Raw genomic sequence first — 23,977 nt, 5'->3', positions numbered from 1 at the left:
AACTTAAGCTCGAATGGAAGCTACTACTCACATTAAACCGTCCCAAAAGCCCCACAGCTGCAATCATCTCATCTCCTCCAAAAAAGGTGAGACCTCATCTTGTTGACCTAACGGAAGTTTTTCTACTCAGAGTTGTTTGGCAGTAAGTTCAAGACTTCAGCGAGACCACTCAACCAAGTAAACCACCAACCATCAGATGAACCAAGCTGTGTTCACTCACAAGAGGGTGCCTAAGTCTGCGTCAGTCATCCGCTTGGACGGCCCTTTAAATATTTTTCACATTTTCATTAGCATCTCCCCATGAACACTCTTTTCTAATGCTTTCTCAGAGCGTGATGTTTGAGCTTACTATCCTATTTTCATCATCTATGTGGCCTTTGTCTTTCCATAACTATTTCAACCTTTTCGATTCTTAAAAAGTTTTTTCGCCTAAATATTTGGACCTTAAAGATTCTTATGTCTTAACTGCATTGATAGTTTAGCTACTTTTTTTTCATTTGTAGCACACACATTTCTCCAGAGGAAGCCATTGCTGCTTGTACCTACTAACCGATGATGAGCCAGGAATTACTCAAAGAAGTAAGTTCATCATTGTGGGTCAGGTTGTACTGGCACTGTGGAATTTCATTCATAGCTAACAAGAGGACTGAGGCCTCTCAACTTAACAATACTATTCCCTGTGTGCATCACATCACACTGCGTTTCCTTGCAGTACAAGACCTTGCCATCTTCACTTGCAGATTGCACTGTGGTCTCCTCACCTTGCTGCCCATGCAACACATAACAATAGGTTCCCCCACTGTTTATCAACATACGCCCTCTGTAGCACAGGGTTAGGAGTGTTAGCCTGTCTACATTTCTCGTGGCTAGTCTGCACAAATACCGGTATGCTTTTCGGTTATCTACAGGTATTACATGGGTATATGTATATCTAGGAGTCTGTGTACCTGGAAACCTGTATTTTTTCGGTGAATCTTTGTATTGATGACAAGCTCACTAGAAATTGCACAGCTCAGTAAATGTGGTATTCAGTGGTGGTGCCCTCTGAGTAGCCAAACTATGACAAAATCCTATATAGTTCTTTTAAGCAGAATTAAACATCGGTGATCAATTTGAAGTGATGCATTATTTGTGCTATTTTAAATTCCTGATTTGTTTGCTCTGTGGTGTTGTAGTTGGAGGATTTCGTCTGGCTGGCTATTTGACTACCCCCTATTGAGTTGTAACATATCTCGATTGGCTTTCAGTTTCTCCATCATTTATTGATCCAAGGAGTCCTTCGGTGTTTAGGGACAGTGCGTGTCATAGCTGACATTTACTGGTCAAAGTCATCTGTGATTCAGCTAGACAAATGTACAACTCCTGTGACTCAAATTTTAAGTGAAGTTTGGATGAGACATGTGCCACTTTCTAAGAGAATAAGATTAATCCATTAACTATAATTATTACCGCTCTGGGCCCTTTCTGTTGATGCTATCTTGATTGGAAGGTTTAGCCTGAAAGAGATGATGTGATAGTCATTCCAGTTTGTGGGCAGTTTCCTGCGATTGTGTCATGTGCTGGTAGTGCATTGAGTACATCCAAGGCATGTTCTTCTGTGTCAATTAAGGCTTTTGTGAAAGCTCCATTCTTCAGGGGTGGTCTCAGATTTAATAGTAAATCTACACTTACCAAGTTATACTTACCTCGATGATGTACTGGTAGCCAATATTCTGCACTAGATGATGGTACTGGGCGATATTCTGCCACTCAGTATTGTGACTTACAACCAGGTGGGGAGCTTATAGGTGACTTCTTTGAATGGTCTGAAAAGGGCCCTAGACTAGAACCCCTTTCTCTTGATGCGCATCCATTGCCTACCTTCCTCTAAACCCCATATTTCCACGAGATGTTTCAAACCCACAAATTATGGGGCACATTATGAAGGGGGGCGATAGGCAATTATCGCCGCTTTAGCTGCCGTTTTCGTCCGCTAAGCGGCGATAATTCTATCGCCCTATTAGCAAGCTGTCGCTAACTGAAGTTAGCGACAGCTTTTAGGCGATAGCGAGCGGTTTGGGGCCCGCTTTGCTTGTCAGCGATGTTATTCGCTAATGACATGCAAAGTGGGCGTACCCAACCAGTTAGCGACTGAAAGCAAGGCAGGCGTAGCGATAGAAATATTCACGCTAAGCACCAATATCTCCAAATGCTAACACCTGCCCAGACCAGTTCTTAGCCATGTTATCCAATGGGAGGTGGATAACATGGCTAAGAGCATTTCGTCGCTAATGCGTGAATATCGCTGTATTCTCAGCGATATTCACACATTTCGCCGCTATCGCTGGATATTTTAGCATAATGGAGAAAAACTTTGCAAATAGCATGTTTTCTCCATTAACATATCCAGCGATAGGCAGTGATAAAAAAAAATGCGCTAAGCGCATTTTGCGATAAATATCGCTATTCCTTGGTAATATGCCCCGCTATTTCTTCCATAGCATCTAACATCTCCAAATCTATCAGCACTAGAAGTCTCAAACACCTTCATTCCTGCTGCCACTAGATTACTCAACAGTTTCACCCTAGAAAACCCACCCTGGATGCCTTTAACCAGTACACACCTTGTTCTGCTCCTTGATGGACCCAATACTGCATTTAACGTGGCGGTCTCTCTCCAGCACGTCTATTCGTTTTTTGCCTGTAGGTCCTACTGAGTTAAATATATGAATAGTTTTCCACAGCTGCCTTTCTCCAGCCCTTCCTGAGTTCTTGTGTAGGCCTTAGCAAGCATATAGTATAATCTATTTGAATCTGCAAATGTTCCAGTACCCGAAACGTAACTATTATTTGTACACTCGGGGCAATAGCCTTCTAAACTGTGCCTGGCAACATTTGTATGTGTCGTTTGTCTAGCATCTAGGTGCATCTGTATGCATGTTTGTGACTCTGGGACTTGGGCTGCCTATTATCAGCTCTTTCCTGCAGATTGCCCAAATAACATATATGGAAGGACTCCAAAGACTGGCAGGTTGCTATTCATCACTACTGTGTTGACTCTTTAGATAATTTACAATTGATCCCTGTATATCGTGCATGCATGAGGCTGCTCTTCATGCCTGGTTGAGTGAACCCTTTAGGGCACATATGAAAATAATAAAATATTCCTTAGTGCTTTATGATGGCTACATGTATCTGGTACGGGAAACATTGTTTGCAACGCATGTGATACATCCCATGCCATTACACCACGGTCGTTACAATGATCGTATTGTTACATCGCAAAACATTGCAACACAAGTTGTTAAAACAACTTGCTGTAGGAGACAAATGGTGTTGGTTTTAAAATCCAACACCTTCCCTACTGTTGCACAGACTGGAGTTGGAATAGTAAATTATACTATTCCAAAATCCAGCGCACCCCCTACTGCAAGTCATTGTAATGACTTGTGTTGCAATGGTATGCGATGTAACAACAGGGTCGTTGTAATGACCACATTGTAATGGCATGCAATGTATTGCATGCATTGTAACGTGGTCTATTCATCTGGTGCATGTTATGAGATGCTCCCCTAGAGGGCCCTGTTTTCATGTCCTTAAATGTACAAGCAAAATAACTGAAATATGTTTGGACTATGAATGTTAGAACCCTTAAGGTAATCCAAGAAAGTGATGTGGTTCTTGTTTATATTTCACACATTTTACTTCTTTTGCATGCTATTGTGCCCCTATTCCTTTATTTCCTCTTCCCAGATGTGTTTCATTAGTTTTGTTTTTCATGCAATATATCAGTCTTGTATAGTGAATAGTACAAACTGAGTTGATTAAAGGAGTGGGTGGTGTACATAAAGGGCACATTTAGTGTTTGGAGTTGAGGCTAATGGCAGTGTGAGTTTCTAACAGACCTTGTCACTGGGTCATAATTGTGTTCACACTACATGCTCATCTAAACCTTGGCCTCTCTGCAGAAATCTCAGAGTGATGGTCACGTTTCTGCCATTTGCCAAACAAGTTACTTACCTTCGGAAATGTTCTTTTTAGTGGATTCTCTATCTAACAGCAGATTCCTCATCTTTTGAATTCTCCAGCTGCCAGACTGGATCCAGATTTTTTTCTTCTGCAAGTCCCTTGAACGCCAGTAGGTGGCATTGTGAGACTCTGCATCAACATTGCTCCACCCCAAAAGTGATGCTAAAGCCTTACATAATTGCCACCCCTGCATGCTGACTTTAGTTTCTTTCAGAACCTTAGTCAAGCCGCCGGACGCAGAACCATTAACTGGTCAAATTAGACAGTGTGCAGATTTCTAAATTGCGACCTTTTTAGGATGGAGGAAAAAGTCCATTGCATGGAATGGGGAGATAGGCGGTTGTGGGAGGAATCTGCAGTTAGCTAGAATATCCACAAGAAAAAGCGGTATCAAAGGTGAGTAACTGTTCGGATGGATAATTCTAAACACAGATTCTTCGTTTTTTATTTAAGTTGGTCAGAGGGATGAAAGAATAACGTTTCGAGGGTCACGGGGGTTGAGCATTTATTTGTTTTGGTTACTTTGAAATGATGATTTTTTACTTAGAAATGATGGCCTAGGCACATATGTAAGATGTAACAATGATTTTAGTCATTTAGTCGAAAATGGAACACTTTAGTAATGCTGTAATTGTTAACTTGCAGTTACCCCTGACGAAGGGCTGGAAAGTAGCCCGAAATGCATTGGGTTTTTAATAAAGACACGCTGCTTTGAATCATCTTGTGTACTTGGATCGTATTTGCGAAGAAGTCTGGATGGGCGCACGCGAATATGGGAAGCTTTCCTTATGCACTACGACACATATGTGAATTAAATGGAAGAACACAAAGAAAATGTGGAAAATATTATGGATTAAACTGGACAATTTGTGAACATGGTCAAACGGAGAAATATTTGCTGGATTTGATATCCATAAATGCAGTGCGTCTGTGTGTGGAGCGTGATTTTTCACGCTCCCCACATGCATTGTTTTAATATGGTTCACGAAGGGCGAAGCACTGCCCAGTTTCGCACGCAACTTGCATAGTTTGTTTAAAAATATAAATGACTACATTACGATAAACGCGGTGTGCATACCACCTTCTTTCATTATTTTACATAAAAGCCCTTGTTGGTTTTGCACCCAAGATGAAAAGTTAAATCTGAATGAACAATCTTATATAATTCACACATGGCGAGACAGCGAGTTTCTAGTAGTAAAAAAAGTGGACATTTGAAGATGTTGAAAAGAGAAACAGAATTGTTATGCTCGTAAAACATGCAGAAATTAATTTGGCGCATACACATTGAGTTTAACACAGATTCCCATTTGCGCCACTAAGTGCATTATGGGCATTATAGTTCTTAAAACAGAAGCTTGCATACGAGGTCATCAAGTAGTAGTCACTTAAGTGGGGAACACGTGGGTTTAAAAGTGGTTTGTAACGGAAGGGCGGTTACACGTGATCAAGAATAGCCTGAGGCGCATGCCGAGCGGTTAGAAGATTACATTATGAGCAGGTACGCTTAGAATTAGGCTTGTAAAAATTAAGGAGTGCGCGTAATGCAGAAAAGCCTAGCAGAGTGTCGGAGCATATAACAAATCTGTCCCGCCGGGAAAGAAGTTAACTTGATGTGATGAAAGAGAGAATTAGAACCTATCTGTTACTATGACTGAGTAGGTGTAGTCTAAGGAGAAGGCAAGTCAAAAATGAAATTTGGCATATGGGTGGGAGAGGTAATTAGAGAGAACGCGGCGTGAGGGAAAGCTTTGATAACAAATGCAATGTATGTTGCAGTAACGTTGGTTTTTATTTAAGTTGGTCAGAGGGATGACAGAATAACGTTTCGAGGGTCACGGGGGTTGAGCATTTATTTGTTTTGGTTACTTTGAAATGATGATTTTTTACTTAGAAATGATGGCCTAGGCACATATGTAAGATGTAACAATGATTTTAGTGATTATAGTCGAAAATGGAACACTTTAGTAATGCTGTAATTGATAACTTGCAGTAACCCCTGACGAAGGGATTGAAAGTAGCCCGAAATGCATTGGGTTTTTAATAAAGACACGCTGCTTTGAATCATCTTGTGTACTTGGATCATATTTGCGAAGAAGTCTGGATGGGCGCACGCGAATATGGGAAGCTTTCCTCATACACTACGACACATATGTGAATTAAATGGAAGAACACGAAGAAAATGTGGAAAATAATATGGATTAAACTGGACAATTTGTGAACATGGTCAAACGGAGAAATACTGGCTGGATTTGATATCCATAAATGCAGTGCGTCTGGGAGTGGAGCGTGATTTTTCGCGCTCCCCACATGCATTGTTTTAATATGGTGCACGAAGGGCGAAGAACTGCCCAGTTTCGCACGCAACTTGCATAGTTTGTTTAAAAATATAAATGTGTACGTTACGATAAACACGGTGTGCATACCACCTTCTTTCATTATTTTACATAAAAGCCCTTGTTAGTTTTGCACCCAAGATGAAAAGTTAAATCTGAATGAACAATCTTATATAATTCACACATGGCGAGACAGCGAGTTTTTAGTAGTAAAAAAAGTGGACATTTGAAGATGTTGAAAAGAGAAACAGAAATGTTATGCTCGTAAAATATGCTGAAATCAATTTGGCGCGCACACATTGAGTTTAACACAGATTACCATTTGCGCCACTAAGTGCATTATGGGCATTAAAGTTCTTAAAACAGAAGCTTGCATACGAGGTCATCAAGTAGTAGTCACTTAAGGGGGGAACACGTGGGTTTAAAAGTGGGTTGCAACGGACGGGCGGTTACACGTGATCAAGTATAGCCTGTGGCGCATTCCGAGCAGTTAGAAGATTACATTATGAGCAGGTACGCATAGAATTAGGCTTGTAACAATTAAGGAGTGCGCGTAATGCAGAAAAGCCTAGCAGAGTGTTGGAGCATATAACAAATCTGTCCCGCCGGGAAAGAAGTTAACTTGATGTGATGAAAGAGAGAATTAGAACCTATCTTTTACTATGACTAAGTAGGTGTAGTCTAAGGAGAAGGCAAGTAAAAATTGAAATTTGGCAGATGGGTGGGAGAGGTAATTAGAGAGAACGCGACGTGAGGGAAAGCTCTGATAACAAATGCAATGTATGTTGCAGTAACGTTGGTTTTTATTTAAGTTGGTCAGAGGGATGAAAGAATAACGTTTCGAGGGTCACGGGGGTTGAGCATTTATTTGTTTTGGTTACTTTGAAATGGTGATTTTTTACTTAGAAATGATGGCCTAGGCACATATGTAAGATGTAACAATGATTTTAGTGATTATAGTCGAAAATGTAAGACTTTAGTAATGCTGTAATTGTTAACTTGCAGTAACCCCTGACGAATGCCTGGAAAGTAGCCCGAAATGCATTGAGTTTTTAATAAAGACACACTGCTTTGAATCATCTTGTGTACTTGGATCGTATTTGCGAAGAAGTCTGGATGGGCGCACGCGAATATGAGAAGCTTTCCTTATACACTACGACACATATGTGAATTAAATGGAAGAACACGAAGAAAATGTGGAAAATAATATGGATTAAACTGGACAATTTGTGAACATGGTCAAACGGAGAAATACTGGCTGGATTTGATAGCCATAAATGCAGTGCGTCTGGGAGTGGAGCGTGATTTTTTCACGCTCCCCACATGCATTGTTTTAATATGGTGCACGAAGAGCGAAGCATTGCCCAGTTTCGCACGCAACTTGCATAGTTTGTTTAAAAATATAAATGAGTACATTACGATAAGCACGGTGTGCATACCACCTTCTTTCATTATTTCGCTATGGCAGGAGGGGCAGATGATTAGGCAGTGATCTATCCCTGAGGACCTGAACGCTGTGATTTTTATTTCAGACCTTGGCCTCAAAAAGGCTGTGGACATCTGTTGTTGTGTTCGCCCTTGACAGTGCCATTGTTGAAAACTGCTGCCAAATCATTAAAAGGGATGGAACGTTTGAGGATGTAGCTGCACAGGTGTTAAAAGATCAAAGCATTCAAGCCCGAGTCTGTTTTGTTGCCAAAAAGATGAGACCTGTCAAATTATTTGTCTGTCTGGGACTCCTGGACATCACCTGGAAAACACATAAATCTCATTCAGGCGTGATACCTAAACACCACACAGGTACCGACTGTCCTGCTCAAGCAGTTGATAGTGTCCAGTCCAGGTAATGAATGTCACTGGATAATTTGTGCAAGGTTTGCTCTGTATTCTTCTGGGGCCATCAGCAAGCTCTGCCCACCATGTCCCACAATGTGCTTGTAGTAATGTCCCATGAACCAGCCGGCATTATCTGCTCTTAATGCCAGAGTAGCAGTGGAGAACATCCATTTCCTAAAAGACTCCATATCTTTGTACTCTCTGTCTCAAGGTGTAGTGGGAATGAGTCTGATTTAAGACGTCTGGTGGATGCCTGGACCACCTAACTTTCCATCATAGGATGTTGCCACAGAAAGGCCAGGGCTTCTGGCGCAGGTCTATGTCTTATGGCCACTTACCTGTTTAACATAGAGTGCTTAAAAAAAAGTCTGCCCGGCCTGCAGGACTTCCATGAGCACATTTGTTTTAACTTCCACAGATTATAATTAGAGATCAAGAAATACCATTGCATGGTAGATAACCACTACAAAGGAGACTGATTCTTCAATTGATGGGCGTGGGCAATTTTGGAGATGTATCAAGCCCACTGGTCTCCTATTGATCCAAATATTATCATCATCATAGATTTGGTCATGATCTTGATCATTATCAAGACCATGTTGACTATAGAACCAAACAAAAGAGGTTGATAAGTAAATGTCTGTTCTGAGGCAAAGGAAGAGTTCTTTCTGAGTCTGAAGGAGGTTTTATCAGTTGAGGCAAAATTGGAGGACGCAAGTTCAAATGAGGTTATGGCAGGATCGGTTCTGAAACCGATAATGAGTTCTTCGTCAGGTATCGGGGCCAGCATCGATGTGGGAGGGGTTAGTGTGAATTGTGCTCCAATACTGGATTCGGGATGGGCGTCGGACATACCGTCTGACCGGACTCTGCTGTTGGGTCGAGTGGCATAGATAGCACTGGGGACAGATTCACTGTCCGTACCTGAACTGGAAGTCTCCTCAGATTTGTGGCAACCCAAATGTGGAGCATAAAGAACCAGTATGCTACTGAAGATACACACCATGTCCTCCTGGAGGGCTTCCACCTGTTATGGCATTGCCGATGTCTCTGGACATGCGGGTTGCACTAGGACAAGTTGGGGAATCAGTTATTCCTCTGGAAGTTCATGACAGAGACCAAATGGAACCTTGGCATCAGCACAACTTCTCAGAATGAGAGTGGCAGCATGTGGGAGAGTCCCACTTTCACTTTTTTTCTGCTTATTAGGTCTCGCCTACGCATCGCGCGTACGCTGCATAGGAGGAGACGTTTAGCAATCGATTAGCCTTTTCTGCCAAAAACTTGCACGCGTTGCATTGCTTTCAATGGCAACTCGTGCACGTTTGGCGATTCCCTTGCAGGAGCGAGCTTTGAAACCATTGTTTGTAATTAAAGGATGATTCCTTCTCGCTCCCACCAGGGAAACAGGCGCAGGCCCCCTCCTCTCTCCCCTCCCCCTGCTCCTAGCGCGAGGGGCGCATGCTTGTTTTTCTCAGTCTGCGTACATTCTTATCTCTGCCTGTTTGTGGTAAGTGCAAAACAATAAAGGAGTTTTTGTACATTATCAATCAGTAACTGGGCCTATGTTTATCTGACTTGTATGTGCTCCGCTGTTTTCCAGCACGTACTGCGTATTCCCACTTCGGAAACGGAAGTAGGCACTCTGCTTTAGGATACAGCACTTCAGTTTTCCATTTCAACCATTGGACTTAGTTCCCGCGGAAAAAACATTTACCTCTGCTGTCTCGTCTGTGGCCACAGTACCTTTATTTAATTATGTAACCAGTGAGCTTGGTCTCAAGCGCCTATCTGCTTATTTGCTTAACTTCGTGTAATACATTTCTTTTTGGGGGAAAAAGTCCTTCTTTTTATGAACATTTATGACGTGCTCCAAGTGTAGGCGCTACCCTTGTCTTGTTGCCTTCACTCCTGCCCCTCCCGTTGTTCTTGTTTACCACCTCCTTTGTCCCTATTTTATTTCTACTTGCTTTCAGAGGATTGATATGTGTTTGACACCCGCCACCCCGCTCCCCCATCAAGCTCCTATATTAGTCCACCATAGTGGGTGCTGCACCACAGGCTTCCGGCTGGCTCTTTCTCACGGTAAAGTTTAAAAGCAGCAATGCTTCCGTGCACAAAGTAAACACAATTGTTTTACCACAGTGCTGTTCCCCTGCTGAGACATGGATACGGAGGCACTGGAGGCTTTGATGAGGCGGGTGGTGGAGGCAGCTCTTTTCCTCATCCCATCCCTTTTCCCTCCCAGCAGTAAACTTTTCCATTCTCCAAACTTTTAGTGAATGCGTGGGTTAAAGTGAAGAGTTTTCTTTGTTGCGACCAGGGCATACTTTGCGTGCAGTGCTTCAAGAGACATGCTTCTGTCTACATTGCATGCATTTTTACGAACCGTTTTCATTTAAAAGCACCATAAAAATCATTACTGCTAGCTGTTAGTTTATTTATTTAAAAGAAGCTCTTGGCAGTTGAACACATTGTTATACATTTATGAACATAAAATACAGCCCACCATCTTATCGGAAATGTGCCAGCCCTCCTCCATGCAGTATCAGTAGACCTGCCTCAAACACCAGCCCCTTCTCTCCGGCCTCTGTTTCAGAGCCAGGGCTCCTCTGTCGAAATCTACCATTTATTTATCTATAATGGCTGCTAAGCGTTCGGGAAGCTACATTTGCATTTATTTGCAAAACATATTGTCTGGTTTCTGTAACCTTTCTTTTTTTTTATTTGAACTTGCTGGTGGAGGTAGGGTATCTTTTCATCATCCTTTTTCTTCGCTCCCCCCACGCACATAAACATTTCTATTCGCCAATATTTTGGGGAATCCGTGGGTTAAAGTGCAGTGTTTTCTCTCTTTCATGCAGGGCATACTTCAGGCGCGGTGCTTTATATAATGTGCTACTGCCCACAATCAATCAGTGGCACTTATAGAGCGCGCTACATACCCGTAGGGTCTCAAGGCGCTGGGGGGGGGGGGAGGGGGTGCCGCTACTGCTCGAACAGCCAGGTCTTCAGCTTCTTCCTGAAGGAAAGGTGGTCTTGGGTCAGGCGCAGGTCGGTCGGGAGGGAGTTCCAGGTCTTGGCGGCCAGGTAGGAGAAGGACCTTCCTCCTGTCGTCGCTCTTCGGATGCGGGGGACGGCGGCGAGGGCATGGTTGGCTGATCGGAGGTGGCGTTTCGGAGCGTAGAAGTTGACGCGACTGTTGAGGTAGCTCGGGCCTTGGTCGTGTAGGGATTTGTGTGCGTGGGTGAGGAGGCGGAAGGTGATTCTTTTGTTGACGGGGAGCCAGTGAAGGTCTCTCAGATGTCCGGAGATGTGGCTGGTTCGTGGGATGTCGAGGATGAGTCTGGCTGAGGCGTTCTGGATCCGCTGGAGTCTCTTCTGGAGCTTGGCGGTGGTACCGGCGTAGAGGGCGTTCCCCCCCCCGAATCAACAGGTCACTCATCCACCATCCCCTAAAGCAGAGGTTGTAGAGTATATGATTTTGTTCCCAATTTAGGTTGTTTGTTCCAGTAACATATTTTCTTCCAATTTTAAGGTAATATTGTCGTATTTTAGTGCGATTCATTGGTCAGGCGGTAAGGTCATGATTGGTGAGCAAAAAATGTAAGGTCCTTAGAGGGCGGCGCCATTCTTGAATGGGGTCGCCCAAGGGGGAGGGACGAGTGTCCCTCCTACAACTCCTGGGGCAGATACAGCCTTTTTGGCTGGATGGGTGCGGGGGAGTGGGGAGTTACGCTTTTCCTAGGCTGGTTGGCCACCCCGCACATGCACAATGGCGACAGTAAAGGGCGCAGAACTGCAAGGGCACCTTAGGGAGATAGTATACAGAGCATACAGGGGTAACCGGGGGGGGGAAGTGGAGTACCCTCGCGGTGAATGGGCCCTCTGCATATGCGCACTCCGGCGGGAGGGCGGGTTGAATTGATTAGATCTGACACCAGTTATTGACCTTGCCGTAGGCCCAAAATGGATACGCAGAAAAGTAATTGCCATTATGATTATTGATGATGATATGTTTATATTTGGATAGGAATAACTTGTATTAGAGTTATGTTAAGGTTAGCCATCTGACATCTGTATCTATCAGTGTAATCAATGACAACTGTATATTTTTCTGCGGAATTTTTTGTATATATTGTTATTATTCATTGTTTAATAGTGTGTTAATAAATATGGCCGGGGGGGTTATCTACGACCCCCTTTTCCAAAGAAACTCTTGTCCTCGATATTATAAGGGTCTTGACAAGGGAGGAGGGGGTATAGGTAGTACCAGGCCATATGGGTGGTGTGGAAGGCGGAAGTGAGGCATCTGGCCCGACACAAAATGTGGGTGCAAGTTTACTTGCTCCAGAGTTTGCGATGTGCACTCCCCGTGCTTCAGTCTTTTGTTCACATAAAGGCCCCATGCGATAACTGCACCGCTAAGTATCGCTCTAGAGTGAATATCAGCTACAATAAACTCATGCAGTGAATGCATTGCTAATGTAATGCATTCAATCTTTTCAACGAGGGCCAAGCGACTCCCCTTTTTAATTGAAAAAATAATTAGCAACTGCAGTTAAATATTTATTTTCTGTGAAAAAAGCTGCTTTAACCATCGAGAGGAAGGTCATCTGGATTATGATAAATAAATGAAAGGCGTTACCTTTATCAGCAGCTTGGCATGTAAAACCATGAAGGCCGATATCCAAAAACAAAAAGCTTCTAATGTAATCTTAGAATGTCCCAGAGGCTGCACATAAGCAGAATTAGGATGGTAGCTACTAATAGTAAAAAAAAGAAACATTTCAAGCATTCATATATGCCACATTTCCTTCAGACCGTTTTTATTATTTATTAGAAACAAGTTAGTATGGTAAAGTGAAAGTTGCACACATAGAAGAAATTCCTTTTCAGTACATGTACTGGACAGACTGAGTATACAAACAATGCTCCTATGTTGTTCCACATCTTGAGAAGACCTTAGTCTGAGAATTAGTACAGCTTCTTGACCTCTGTGCTATTTTAAGATGAGTCAAAACTCTTCCGCTTGACAAAACTACAATCCTTCTCCCTCTCTCCAGGAAGAACATTGTGAGAAGTTGGGCTGATATATGATGCTCACTAGTTCTAGTGATCACCTTGTATCAGTCCAAACAACCGTTATGGTGATTGGTTGTAAGTTAACCTTATAGACCAGCTATCCTAATGGTAGCATGGACAAAGCAGTCTTAGGCTAAAGTCTTTTGGCATGTGAAGCCAGCTGTTTTACCACAATATAACCCCTTCAATACCAGATGAAAGGACACCACACAGGTTGTTATGAAAATAAACAATATATTTATTAATAACAAACACCTCTGAACTCTTTATGAGGTCAGAGGGCTAAGCACATGACAATCTCTTAGGAAAAATACATTTAAGTTGCACAAATTACAATGGTGCCCTAGGGGCACGACAAACCATATACTAAGTAAGTGGAATGTGAAAGTCGATAGAAAGAATGGAGCTGTCCAGAGACTGGAGGTTTGCTAGGACTACGCTATCTTCACCTTAGGTAAGTAATAGGAGGCCCACGGGACGCGTGTGAAGAGTGTGAACTCACACGCGAGATGCGTAACAACGTCTATGGACAGTACTGTTCAAGAAAAAGGTGAGTACGGACAATCCTGACTAGGTAGGACTAAAACGACTGTGGAACTGGACACTAGGACAGTTAAACTACCCTTGAGCACTGAAATGCTCTCGTTACCTCACACACGGGCTGCGGGTGCATAGGTGTCAAAGTGTGTCGGGTTCTCGCGTTGAAGTCTATGGAGCCTGGAGGAAAAGATGCTGCAGGCGACCAGGAGGAAGATGTCCGGTGCGATCCAAGGGTGGATCGGTGAAGAAGAGGACCTGAAAGCAGAGGGGACAGTGTTCAAAGTCACTAGCCAGTGACCGGTGTGGAACCAGGAAGGAACCAGATGCTGTTGTAGCGATCAGGTGAAGAGTGGAAGCTTGTCTCTGCAGCCATGTGGACCAGGAGGTGTCTTTGATGACCAGGATGGAGGCACGAGCTGTCCCACGCAGGCTCTCGCTGTCGGCGGTGTTGGATCCGGAATCGGCGTCAACAGGCCTTGGCAAAGGCAACCCACGCGGTGAGTGGAAACGGCGTCTGGAGTGGACCAGGAGGGTCCGGGGGGCTCCTCTTTTGGAAGGGAGCAAGGGCCAGTCTGGAGCAACCAGACCAGCAGTGAAGGTTTCAAAGTTCGTCGTCTAGGAGGCCACTAGCCAGCTGGCAAGTGACCAGACAACGCGTCGAGCAGCATACAGGCAGAAGGGCCCCACGCAGATCTCGTGGATGCTGGAGGGCTGATCTTTGGTGCAGGAGCTGCTCGGGACTGGGGCTTCTCAATCCCCAAAGCACTTGGTCGAGTTTACCTCGGGAGTCATGCTGGAAGCGAAGTGCGGTTTCTTTCAAGATGGCCGGTCCCACGTGTCTCGTCGCACCCACGGATCTCAGCTGTGCTGCAGATGTGAGTTGAGGTCGGAGAGGTCTGGGAATCCAGGTCTCGTTGGGCTCTGAAGTCTGGATCCTCGAGGGAAGACGATAAAGTGAAGCCGCTGGACACTTGATGGTGCCTGTTTGTGCAGGGTGGACACTCCTTGCCCACAAGGGAGATTTCTTCAGTCTTCTGTGTAGAAAGTCGAAGTCCAGAGTTTCTTCTTGTAGAGTTTCAGTTCAGGATTAATCTAAACTGGAATGGGACCAGCTCCTACCTTTATTCTCCTAAAGGGGCCTGCACTACGACTAGGTCCCTCCCCTGGGTGGGACCAGGAAGGGGGGTGGTTACACCCCCATCCTTTGTCCGGTTTTCGCGCCAGAGCTGGGGCAGGGATGCCCCAGCACTCGTTTGAACCGGTGTATGCACAGGACACCTTGTGTGCCCCAGGCGTGTCTCATTCCGTTCAGGCCTGTCCTACCCAATACACAAAATCCTGTCTGGGGTGGTGCTAGCACCTCCCAAGGCAGGAAACCCTTTGTCCAAGCCTCCCTCGCTGGAAGAACTCCCAGCAGCAGGAGGTCAGACTTGTGTCTGTGGTGGCAGCATCCATTTTGTGATGCCAAGGCACGAGTTAACTTTAACCGGGGTTCTCAGTTACATACATGTCGTGTCCCTCTAGAAGGGTGGAATGCTACCCCCGTTGCCAGAATTGGCGAGGGGGTAGTATTCCAATTCGTATGACACCTTACTCGACATGTTTTGATAATGTTATACCAGAGTTAGCATTTAACCGCGAGGTTGATAATGCACTTAAGAGTATCATGGAACAGCTATTAGGACTTGGTTCCGCAAGCTGAAGACGGGCTCAGCTCATGCCAGAGCACCATCTCACATAATTCCAAGCACTCTGCCTTCAGGATTGATAAGGCCTGCCATAGGAGTGACTGATAGGAGGATATGTGTCCATTTTAGAATTAGATATAGGTATACTATATCTATAGCAAAGGGTGATTACACCACCTTGCCCCAGCTGTCGTGCAGCCAGTTGTGTCCGTTTTAGATGGCCAGCCAGGGGTGGCATAATACATGCTTCAGCCCCTGGTAGGCCCTGGGTACACCTATGCCCTGGGCACCTAAGGTACACTGTACAGGGACTGATAAGGTGGCCCAGTACCAATTGGTAAATGCACCTAAAGTACATGGTTGTCACTTTAGAGAGAGAACAGCTAGGCTGTGGGTCTGATTAGCAGGCCCACAGCCAGGGAAAGTCGTAAACCAGTGAAGCAAAAAGCAAAAATCTGGGGTGACCATAGGATTGCAGACCCCACTTTCCTACATAACCCCCCCCCCAAACCTAGGGACATTAAACTAACCTTTACCAGGTGAGTCTTCCTGTTCTAAGTGGAAATACCTGGAGAGATCATCTGCATTGCCATGGTCAGTCCCTGGTCTGTGCTCCACTGTAAAGTCCATCCCCTGTAGGGAAATGGACCACCTAAGAAGTTATTATTTTAAAGACTCACTCTTGGCTTGGCTGACTACAAGCTTATAGACACTTGTCTCCGCTGATCAATAGCGGCGAAACGCTTCATTCTTTTTTAATAATCCCGCCCTACCCGCCCTGTTGACCCCGCCCACCCTGGTCACGGGTCTATTTAGACTCCGCCTTATCCCGCCTGCCAAACTCGAGCTGTCCTGTGGCAGAGGACGGGCTCGCTGGCGGCACGCGCATTATTTTAAAGACTCACTCTTGGCTTGGCTGACTACAAGCTTATAGACCCTTGTCTCCGCTGATCAATAGCGGCGAAACGCTTCATTCTTTTTTAATAATCCCGCCCTACCCGCCCTGTTGACCCCGCCCACCCTGGTCACGGGTCTATTTAGACTCCGCCTTATCCCGCCTGCCAAACTCGAGCTGTCCTGTGGCAGAGGACGGGCTCGCTGGCGGCACGCGCATTATTTTAAAGACTCACTCTTGGCTTGGCTGACTACAAGCTTATAGACACTTGTCTCCGCTGATCAATAGCGGCGAAACGCTTCATTCTTTTTTAATAATCCCGCCCTACCCGCCCTGTTGACCCCGCCCACCCTGGTCACGGGTCTATTTAGACTCCGCCTTATCCCGCCTGCCAAACTCGAGCTGTCCTGTGGCAGAGGACGGGCTCGCTGGCGGCACGCGCATTATTTTAAAGACTCACTCTTGGCTTGGCTGACTACAAGCTTATAGACACTTGTCTCCGCTGATCAATAGCGGCGAAACGCTTCATTCTTTTTTAATAATCCCGCCCTACCCGCCCTGTTGACCCCGCCCACCCTGGTCACGGGTCTATTTAGACTCCGCCTTATCCCGCCTGCCAAACTCGAGCTGTCCTGTGGCAGAGGACGGGCTCGCTGGCGGCACGCGCATTATTTTAAAGACTCACTCTTGGCTTGGCTGACTACAAGCTTATAGACACTTGTCTCCGCTGATCAATAGCGGCGAAACGCTTCATTCTTTTTTAATAATCCCGCCCTACCCGCCCTGTTGACCCCGCCCACCCTGGTCACGGGTCTATTTATACGTACCTCATGTGTCAGCGCAGCGGACGAGCGCAGCGGGCGCGACGGAGGCGCGCCGGAGTTGCGCCTGAGTTAAGCCCGTCTGCGCCCGTCCGCGGCCGACTGGGGCCAGGGGCATGTCATTCTGCCCCTTTCATTACCTATCCCTCGGCTACTTTGAAACTTCTACAAGGTAAGTGGCCGCTTCCACCGGCCATTAGTAGTAATATCTCTGCCCTCGGCCTTGCCCCTTCTACTCCGGTGCCTTGCCCTCCCCTTCCCTCCCCCCCTTCCTCCCTGTCCTTTATTTTATTAAACACTAGGTCAGCGGTGAAACATCACCAGGACCTATTTATTTTGCTCGACTCCCAGAAGCCAGATATATTGTGCCTAACGGAGACGTGGTTTGGCGATTCGTCATTGCCCGCTCTCTTGGCGGCTCTTCCTCTTACCTATGCGGCCCTTCGGGTCGACCGCCCTGCAGGGAAAAAAGGAGGCGGTGTGGCGCTTATCGCCAAAGCCGAGTACAACTTCCAGCTACTTCCATCTGCCTTTATTGATTCTGTCGAGTATCTTGTAGCTCGCTCTGACACCTTTTTCCCCTTCTTTGATTTGTTTACTTACATATCGCCCCCCCCAGAACACTCCTCACTTTACTACAGCCTTCCAGGACCTAGTGGCCACGCTGACGGTTAATCATGCCTCCATCCTTATATTGGGGGACTTTAACTACTGGCCCAACGATCCGTCTGAATGCCAGGCTTCGAAACAATTTACCGATCTGCTCCAGTCGCTAAACTTTGTCTCTCGTATTCATGCTCCCACACACATTGGTGGACATGTGCTCGACCAAGTTTGGTCCCTTAACTACCCTATTTCTTCTGTAGCAGTGTCTCCTTGTCCTTGGTCCGACCACGCCTTCATTTTCTTCACCCTTCATCTTACTCTACCAGCCAGGATTCCGCGGGAAAAAAACATCTGGGCCCGGAATTGGAACCGGGTCGACCTGATCTCGCTGTCATCTTCCCTCCTAGCCGCTACGCCTGACTTAGCTGGCTTATCATCGTCAGCACAAGCCATTGGGATTGATACCTGGCTTGCGGAAGGCTGCGATTCAGCGGCCCCCCTACGCCGGATTTCAATTAAAAGACCGATGGTTTGATACTAATTTAAAGGATAAGAAATTGTCCCTTCGGCGCGCCGAAAGACTTTGGAGAAGGGAATACTGCCCCCATCTGAAAACCTGCTATTTAACATTATGGCAGGAATATAAAAAAGCTATCGTAGAAACTAAAACCACCTATTTCTCATCAAAAATCTTAACAGCAGAGAATCAACCGCGAGAAATTTTCTCGATAGTTAACGAGTTAGCTTTTTCAGATAGGAGTGTATCTAAACCCCCTCCCACTCAAATCCTCTGTGACTCGTTAAATTCCTATTTTATTGATAAAGTCCTCAACATCAAGAACAACATTCCCCCGCCCTCTGCTTCTTATGTTGAGCCCTGCCCACCAACCCTGCCGCCTAGTTTAACATCAATTCCTCCTATCACGGAAACAGGGTTCCGGGAAATCTTACTCAAAGTTAAGTCAGGCTCACCTGCTGACATTTGCCCGGCACGTATTTTACAGCAAATTTATTCAGTTGGCACACAGCCCCCGATCGCCTTTCTTAATAGTTCCCTCTCACAAGGAATTGTGACCCCGGCCCTTAAAGTAGCTACCATTGTGCCCATTTTGAAAAAACCAGGGGCCGACCCAGCTATTTCAACTAACTATCGGCCTATCTCTTTATTGCCATACTTGGGTAAGGTGCTTGAGCGCCATGTTGCCGCGGTGCTTAGCACCCATGTTGAGGCTACGGGAGGCCTGGCATCCTGCCAGGCTGGCTTCCGCCCCAAACACTCCACTGAGTCTGTGGTGGTGTCGGTCCTAAACACCCTCAGGGAGGGCCTGGACCAAAATAAACATCAAGCCCTGGTGCTCCTCGATCTTTCTGCCGCCTTCGATACGGTGGATCATTCCATCTTGCTTTCACGTATCGGAGCGGCGGGAATCGGGGGGTCAGCACTAGTGTGGCTCTCGTCCTTCCTGCGGGATCGCACACAGGCGGTTCGGCTGGGAGAGTTCATGGCTGATCCTTTGACGATCACTTGTGGTGTTCCCCAAGGTTCCTCTCTATCTCCTTTATTGTTCAACCTCTACATCTATCCTCTTATCTTTGCACTTCAGCAGCTGGAGGTCGCTGTGTATAACTATGCGGATGACCTCCAGCTGGTCTTTGACCTCTCTTCTTCCCCTCACGCTATCTCCAATTTTCAATCTATTATGATTTTTATCAGGGACTGGATGAGCCACAACCATTTGAAGCTTAATCCGGATAAAACCGAATTGGTGCTTACTGGTGGCTCCTCCAGTCCCTGGAACTCTTCTTTTTGGCCCCCCACTCTTGGTTCCCCTCCCCTTCCTTCTTCTACGGTTAAGACACTAGGTATAAAAATTAACAACCAGCTCACTCTTCATTCACAGGTTGGTTCTGTTGTTTCCTCTTGTTTTCTGATGCTCCGAACTATCCGCACTGTCTCCCGGTTCTTTTCCCCTTTGGCACTTAAACTTATTATGTCTGCCTTGGTCATCTCCCGGCTAGACTATGCCAATGCCCTGTACAACGGCATCCCGGCATATAGTCTACGCAAACTCCAGCTTGTGCAGAACCAAGCAGCCCGGCTGGTGTATGGCCTTCCCCGGTTCCACCATTCTACACCATTGTTGAAGGAACTGCACTGGTTGCCTATCCGGCAACGATCTATTTTCAAGATTGGGTGCATGGTCTTTCAGGCACGACAGGGAACGGCCCCTGCTTTCATTTCTTCCCTTTTAACTAATTATGTTCCCGTCAGACATCTTCGTTCGTCCGATCGGTCCCTTTTGCAGGTCCCTCGTTTCACTAGGAAAAAATGGGGAGGTTCCAACTTCTCCATCTTGGCTCCTGTATTCTGGAACTCCCTGCCTGACCACCTCCGAGCGATAAAACAATATTCCCTCTTTCGCAAGGGCCTGAAAACCTTTTTGTTTGCTCAGGCCTTTCCACACTAATGATCTTTCCCTGTCTGCTCTGCATGCCGTCAAAAGCGCCAAGAAACCGTAACGGTGTATGATGCGCTATATAGGCTTTTTAAATTCAAATTCAAGAAGTTTGGGGGTTTCACCCTTCATCTGATTTAGCCATAAGAGGGGCTTATGGTTGGTCTGAATCTTGAAGTGAGTTCCAAACAAGTAGGGCCTCAACTTCTTCAGTGCCCAAACCACAGCACAGGCCTCCCTCTCAATAGCTGACCAACGTTTCTCTCTAGGGGTCAGCCTTCTGCTTATAAAAGCAATGGGCTGGTCATGACCATCAATATTCCGTTGAGATAGAACAGCTCCCACACCCAACTCAGATTCATCTGTTTGGACAATGAAGGTTTTGGAGTAGTCAGGACTCTTGAGAATAGGTGCAGTACACATGGCCTGCTTTAGGTCATCAAATGCCTTCTGACAGCTAACTGTCCACTGAACTTTCTTTGGCATGTTCTTGCTTGTCAAGTCATTAAGTAATGGACCCATAATTTTTGACAAACTTCCTATAGTAACCAGATAGGCCCAAGAAAGCTCTGACCTGTGTCTGGGTGGTTGGAGGAGCCCAGTCCTTTATGGCCTGTATCTTGCTCTCCAAGGGTTGAACCTGGCCTCCACCCACAAGGTGGCCCAGGTACACAACCTGACTCTGCCCTATCTGGCACTTAGTGGCCTTGATAGTGAGGCCTGCCTTTTGCAGGGCCTCCAAAACTTTCCTCAGGTGGATCAGGTGATCTTCCCAGGTGGAGCTAAAGACAGAAATATCATCTAGATATGCTGCACAAAATCATCCAACCCAGTGAAAACTTGGTTCACCAACCTTTGAAAAGTGGCAGGTGCATTTTTCAAACCAAAGGGCATCGCCACAAATTGGTAATGACCTCCTGGGGTAGAAAATGCTGTTTTGGCCTTGGCATCCCCAGCTAACCTGATCTGCCAATAACCAGCTGTTAGGTCAAATGTACTCAAGAAAGTTGCAGAAGCCAACTTGTCTATAAGTTCATCTGTCCTAGGTATTGGGTGGGCATCTGTCTTAGTGACAGCATTGAGACCCCTGTAGTCTACACAAAACCTCATCTACTCTTACCATCCTGGGTGTGAGGTTTTGGCACTAGAACTACAGGACTAGCCCAAGGGCTCTCTGAGGGTTCAATGATTCCCAACTCCAACATCTTTTGAACTTCTTTCTTAATGCAGTCCCTGACGTGGTCAGGTTGCCTGTAGATTTTACTCTTGACAGGCAGACTGTCACCAGTGTCCATCTCATGGGTGCACCAGTTTGTCTGACTGGGGGTCAGTGAGAACATTTGTCTAAAGGATTGAAGAACCTGTTTACAATCCTTTTGTTGATGCTCAGAGAGGCTGTCAGAAAAGACTACACCATCTACTGACCCATCATCAGAGTTCTGAGTGAGCAGGTCTGGGAGAGGGTCACTCTCTTCCTCCTGCCCCTCATCTGTGGCCATGAGCAAGCCCATGTCCTCCCTATGGACAAATGCCTTGAGCCTGTTTACATGAAGTACCCTGTGGGGGCTCCTGGGAGTTCCCATGTCCACCAAGTAGGTGACCTCTCCCTTTTGCTCAATGATGGTATGGGGTCAAGACCATTTGTCTTGGAGAGCTGCTGGGGCCACCGGCTCCAACAACCACACCTTCTGTCCTGCATGATACACAGTTAGGACAGCCTTTTGGTCATGCCAAGCTTTTTTAAGTTCTTGGCTGGCCTCAAGGTTTTTGGATGCCTTCTCCATGTACTCTGCCATCCTGGAGCTGAGACCAAGTACATAGTCCACTTGGTCAAGTTTAGGCTTTTTGAGAGGTAACTCCCATCCTTCCTTCACAAGACATAGTGGTCCTCTTACAGGATGCCCAAACAGAAGCTCAAAAGGGCTGTAGCCAACCCCCTTCTGTGGGACCTCTCTGTAAGCAAACAGGAGGCGGGGTAAAAGGATGTCCCATCTTCGCCTAAGCTTTTCAGGTAACCCTTTTATCATCCCTTTGAGGGTCTTGTTGAATCTCTCAACAAGCCCATTGCACTGTGGGTGATAGGGTATGGTAAATTTATAATTTACACCACATTCCTTCCACATTGCAGTCAAGTATCCTGACATGAAGTTTGCACCTCTGTCAAAGACAACCTCCTTAGGAAACCCCACTCTGGAGAAAACTCCAAGCAGGGCCCTGGCCACAACAGGAGCTGTAGTGGTCCTAAGGGGAATAGCTTCTGGATACCTGGTGGCATGATCCACTACCACCAGTATAAATCTGTGCCCAGATGCTGTTGGGGGGTCCATTGGTCCGCACCAGGCTTGGGGTCTCTTGCCTCAGAGTATAGGAGTCCATCATCCCAATATACCTTATGGGCACCTGTAGCATTCCCTGCAGCCTCAGCAGCAGCCTGCTGTCTGAGGGGTTCAAGGGAGGAACAGTCTAACTGGGCCTGCCTCAAGTCTGCCCTGGAAGGTCCCCCTGTCCCAGGAAACTCAACCTCTTCAGGTTCAAGCTCTTCTAGGACAGTTCCTTCTGGGGTCTTTGGGTCAGCCTCCTGAGAGGGCTGATCCTCAACCTGAGGCAGGGGGGAAGGCTCAGCCTTACCCCTACTGCTCTTTCTCTTGGTTAGTGTCTGGTCCATTCTTCCAGGATCCAGCACTTGTTCAGCTGGGCATTTCTTTGCCTGTGACCTAGTCACAGCAAGGATGTGAGGAGAGACCTAGCATTTCTACATGAGTCCTGTACTCCACATCTGACCACAGTGAGGATTCCAAATCATTGCCCAAAAGACAATCTACTGGGAGGTCTGAACTAACTACAACCCTTTTGAGGCCAGTTACCCCTCCCCAGGAGAAATTAACAACTGCCATACTGTGATTGGTAGTGACATTGCTAGCATTGGTCACTAGGTAATCTGAACCTAGCATGATCTGGTCAGGGTTCACAAATGTTGGTGTCACCATAGTGACACTGGCACATGTGTCCCTGTAGGCCTGAGCCATCTTTCCATTAATCAAAGGCGTTTGCCTGTATTTGCCCAGAGCACTAGGACTTACAGTAGGGGTCATATCCATGTCCCCAGTACAAACAAGAACTGCCTGAGTAGGTATTCTGACTAAGTCAGAACCCACCTCAGTTCCCAGGGTTAACCCAACTATAGCCTTGGGAGGTACACTATCACTACTAACTGTACTAGGGGGTGCAAGTGTCTTAGGGGCAGTAGTGGTAGGAGTTTGGCCTTTCTTGGTGCACTCACTAAACCAGTGAGTTTTACTTTTACAGTATTGGCACCATGGTTTCTTAGGACCATCATTCTTCTTCTTTTGGGAGTTTTGGGACCCACCCTCCTTAGGTTGTTGGGGCCCTGTTGAAGACTTCTGGTCATTTTGCTTATTCTCATTACCCTTCTGGTCTGCTTTCTTCTGGCCACCACCCTGGTTCTGGTTCTGCTGCTTGACCCTTGTCCTGACCCATCTGCCTGCCTTCTTTCCCAATTCTTGGGGAGAGGTCAGATCTGAGTCAATCAAGTGCTGATGCAACAACTGGTTCTGACAATTATTTACGATTTGCTCTCTCATAATTAGATTATACAATCCTGTGTAATCAGTAACTTTACTACCCAGTAACCAGCCTTCCAAAGCCTTAGTGGCACAATCAACAAAGTCAGTCCAATCTTGAGCCT

At 46.1% G+C, this 23,977-nt stretch overlaps 1 protein-coding gene across 1 annotated transcript in view; it reads right to left on the bottom strand.

Moving 5' to 3' along the window:
- Positions 1–23,977, bottom strand: part of LOC144785385 (uncharacterized) — a 41,037-nt gene that overhangs the window by 3,548 nt on the left and 13,512 nt on the right. The gene's annotated exons all lie outside the window — the stretch shown is intronic.

This window comes from Lissotriton helveticus, chromosome 10 (genome assembly GCF_964261635.1).
Source record: "Lissotriton helveticus chromosome 10, aLisHel1.1, whole genome shotgun sequence".
Taxonomy (NCBI): Eukaryota; Metazoa; Chordata; class Amphibia; order Caudata; family Salamandridae; genus Lissotriton; species Lissotriton helveticus.
This window is presented reverse-complemented; position numbering and strand designations above follow the sequence as displayed.